The sequence below is a fragment of the Cupressus sempervirens genome, chromosome 9 (assembly GCF_028749045.1).
Source record: "Cupressus sempervirens isolate cs-2001-9-10 chromosome 9, ASM2874904v1, whole genome shotgun sequence".
Classification (NCBI taxonomy): Eukaryota; Viridiplantae; Streptophyta; class Pinopsida; order Cupressales; family Cupressaceae; genus Cupressus; species Cupressus sempervirens.
In genome coordinates this window covers 79674110-79678592 of record NC_143126.1, presented here as the reverse complement: position 1 = coordinate 79678592, position 4483 = coordinate 79674110, and the positions used below count along the sequence as shown (strand labels likewise).

Sequence of the window (4483 nt, the reverse complement as noted above, 5' to 3'; positions counted from 1 at the left end):
ACTCTCAAAATTAGAAATGGTTCGAGTTATGGTACTCTGACACTTGTATATTCTAAGTGTAAAAATTATAGATTAAAAGGAATAAAAATTGACCTTATCTAGGAAATTTTACCCTATCTTGATTTCTCTAAATTTTATGACATTTATGAAGGATTTACCATTGGTTTTATAACTCTTGAAATCAATATCTAAAACTTTAAAAAATTGTTCTTGCACACATTTAGAAGGGGAAAGATTGTGAGAAAGGGATTTCCTTGTTCAAGTCCTGAATAGGAATCCACATTGAAATAAAATAGGAATTGCATAAACATAATAAAACACTGAAATAAAATAGGAATTGCATAAACATGGTAAATGCTAGGTTTACCTTGCACAAGAAATCCTCATGGATGGATGTAGAAATCAATTAACTCCACAAAGATGCTTGTATTGTATTCTTGGAATAAATTTTAGAATGAAGGATGCTTTTACAAATACATGGCTATAGACACTTTCCAATCCTAGATCTTGAATGAATGCATGCTTGAAATATTGAACATAGAAGAGTAATGAATCTTCTTGTTTGCCTGCGAATTTCTCTACTTGGCCTTAATGGGACAAAAATTTTCATTAATGAGAGAACATTTCCTTTTCTTTAATGGATCTTAAAGAAGTGGAGAATTTATAGAGATCTCAAGAATTAGGTGTTTTCCTTCAAATCTTAAATCCAAATCTTTAATCATCTTGATTGCACTTTCCCTTGAAATCACTAATAGTAGACTTGTTGCACACAATCTTAATTGTAATAATGTAATATCAAAATAAGAGGCCTCAATGTCCCTTTATAATCATTTTAGGATTTAAATTTTCACACTGACAAAAAAAAAAAAAAAAAAAAAAAAAAAAAAAAAAAAAAAAGATCAAAAAACAAACACCCCTACATTGGTCTTGGAGGCCACTTAGATTCAATTCTTTAAGATAAGGTCAACTTTGGTTGAACATGTCTAGGACAAGACCAAGTTCAATTTAGTCTTGATATTGTTAATTTGAAGTGGATCTTAATCTTGGAAAGTGTTCAAAGTTTTGGGGAAAGAAAATGAAAGATGGGGGAAATTAAGCATAAAGGCATTTAGATCTAAGAGTAACTTAAATGGGGCCTATTAAGATCCAAAGACACCAATAATCTGAAACTTTTTAACACTTGTGTTATGATTGTCCCTTTGCTAAAAGGAATCCGAAACTTTTGAACACTTGCATTATGATTGTCCCTTTGCTAAGAATTGTTAGTATTGGTTATGTAAGAAATTAAATTGGCAGATTGCATTCCTCAATAACCTTTTTGATCCTTTTAAAATTTGGCCAAGACATGATTGTTCAAGGTAACTTATAGAAATTTATGGAAAATATCCCCTTCCATACACTTATGGGAATTATGGAAAGAAAGGAATAGAAGAATTTTCTGTAATGAAAAGATGGATCTAACATCCTTGTTTATTAAATTGGAGGCTTGTATTATTGAGGTTGCTAAAAATAATCTCTGAAACTCATATAAGGAGAAAGGTTCCTTCCCAGATTGGGATGTAGATATGCATAAAAACTAGTTTAAATTAATTAACCCACCAATGATATACACAAAATCCAACAAGATCGTTAGGAAAGAGTATAAATGGGAACCTCTTCCTATAGGATGGTTAAGATTAAAATTTTATGGGGCCTCTAGAGGTAATCGAGGTCTAATAAGCTTAGGATGTATTATTTGTTCAGATAACAGATTATGCCTAACTAAACACACCAAACCTTAAGGACTAATGTTTAATAACTTAGCCAAACTAGAGGCCTTGATAGAAGACTTATCTCTAAGTAAAGATATAAGTATTAACAAGTTAGTTATCGAAGGAGACTCATAAGTTATCCTAATTGCATTAAGAAAAAGAAAGACCCTTAACTAGACCCTTAATTCTAAACTTCAATATGCCCTAGCCATCATTGATCAACTCGAAGAAAAAATCATAAAATATATTTATAGGATAAGTATAAATTAGATACTTGTTCTTCAAGTGAAATTGGTTTAGAATTTTTACTGTTAACATAAATATGTTAAATTAAGCTTTATTATGAAAGTATAATGTTAATAAGTGACATATATTTGATTATTCAAAACTTCTTTATATACCATTTGATATTAAAGTTCAAGTTAATAGGAGATAAGTATCATTTTGATTATGAAGCATACTTCTTTTTGTTCTAACAACTCGATCATAGCTAAGTTTAATTTTCAGGCTATATTCACAAGAAGTATAATAGCAATGTTAAAAATTCGAAAAAAATAGGCGCTAAAATTGGACAAATCACTTTGAGATATTTTTGGTAGGGCAAGGATACCTATGCATCTCTGATTATTGGTGCCCAATTGAGATGTTTTGATATTTTTTTAAAATCTAAACACATTCTTGGGCCTCATGGCCTTTTACCTATTAAAAAAATTCTTATTTTATGCTAAATAATATTACTTTCAAATTGAAAACATATATAACTAAAATATTATTTCTAAAACAATATTTTTTATTTTATATATTAAATAAGACATAATTTCAAACTCACCTATAAATAAAATCTTCAAAGAATAATTGTATAAAAACAAAATTTAAATTCTATAAATTAAAAAAAGAAGATAAGTATTATTGCTTTAGAACATCTAAAATCTTTTTTAAAATTAAGTTCATTGTAAGTCAATTTTAAACTTTTACAACAGGAATCAACTTTAGGGTATGATATATAAGCAACCCTAAAATTCAATATAACTTCATACTTATCATATGTATAAATATGTAATGTTTACATTTTTTATTAAAGATGTACAATTAATGTAGTTGAATCAATTTTGTTATTCACTGAGGACAATACAAGCTGCAGGATGGCTGCAACAAAGCTCAAAATCTGTGAATCTGTGAACCCATGTATATCTGAAGAAAATAGTTTCTAAAAATTATTTATTAAAAACTAAAAATTATGAATGATCTAATTTCTGAAAACTATACAGAAATCAGAAATTACTTGCAAATATTAAAAATCGTGGGCGACCATATATTCTACATCGATTCAGGGTCATCTTAAGAAAACGTTTTATTTTTTCTCCCATCAGAATCTTCATCTTACAGGCCTACGACGTGCAATCAAAATTTATCATTTTTAAAACTTGAAAAACAAACTATAAATCTCTAATTCCCATTATGAATCACTTTCAGATGAAACTAATTGAAATCAACACTTGCTTAACTTAACGCCGGTAAATGTAAAATCTATGTCCATTAATATGGAGAGACGAATCGAACACAGCCTGATTGACATTAAATATGAAATCTCTATTCTAAATAAATTCTCATACGGTCAAAACCATATCCATATGAATTATTTTTCCTCTCAACAAACACAAATATTTATCCCTAATCCCATCAACAAACCCAAATGGCCACCCCAAATCCCAACAAATACATGAACTATTGTAGATAACCGCCATCAGCCCATTGAAAATATAAAGGTAAAATGAAAATTAATGGAATGCCTGGACAAATATAGCAGAGATCAGTCCCACCAGTACAAAAGCATAGCCATTCATGTTCTCCTTAATCCCCACACCTGCAACAAATCATAAACAAAAGCACCCAAGAATTTATAGTTATAAACACTATATATAAAATGTTAGTGATAAGAAATAAGAATAGAGAAATATGGGTTAAAGTTATGTGAAGATTTTAATGGCTGACCATGGCTTGTGGGGGCCTGAGCCTGAGTTGAAGGGGCAGGAGCAGGAGCACCATTAATCTCTTCAAAGAGAAGAGCACTCAGCACAATCACTGTAAAAACAAGTTTAAGACCTCTTACACATAATGCCATCTTATGTCAAATTCTAAGCTTTGAGCCTGCTCTTCTAATGGACTAGATATGCTTTAAAATGCCTACTGAAATGCTGAGGAAATAGAGAGGATAGATACTTGTTGAAATGAAATAGGGATGGAGATATATAAACATGACGAAGAGGTTTTTTAATTTTTAATTTTCAGTTGGGGGGGTGTTATGTAAGGCTTGAAGATTATATTTGATTACTGTAAAAGAGAGATAAGATAGAGTCAACCCTTGGTGACAACTAGCTTACATGGTGCATATACCTGCTACAGCATCTTATACCTGTTCCATCGATTAAACAATGGAATGCCAGAGTTTGCTGATGAATACAAAGAGCCCATTGTCAACTTAAACCTGAATAGAGAGTGATTGGAATTATAAAAATCGTTTGTTTAGAATGATCACAATATTAAAATTTGAAAAATTAACGATATTAAGTTATAAAATTGTGGCTTGACTTTTGTAACTACTGGCTATAGGACTTGGCAATTGAAAATTGAGTTTAATGACATATTTTCTCGTTACTGGTGGAAGCTCGTTATTGGTGAAAGAAATTTGCACATCAAAATAAATAAATTTGTTTACTCACTATATTTTAAGA

The 4483-nt window shown here is 30.0% G+C and overlaps 1 long non-coding RNA gene across 1 annotated transcript; it reads right to left on the bottom strand.

Annotated features, from left to right (window-relative positions):
• Positions 1–3251: 3251 nt before the first annotated feature.
• LOC149537713 (uncharacterized) lies at positions 3252–4007 on the bottom strand. The gene is made up of 2 exons (XR_016356419.1): positions 3744–4007; positions 3252–3615 (listed from the first exon to the last, which is right to left on the bottom strand). It is a non-coding gene; the product is annotated as an uncharacterized LOC149537713 (long non-coding RNA).
• Positions 4008–4483: the final 476 nt, after the last annotated feature.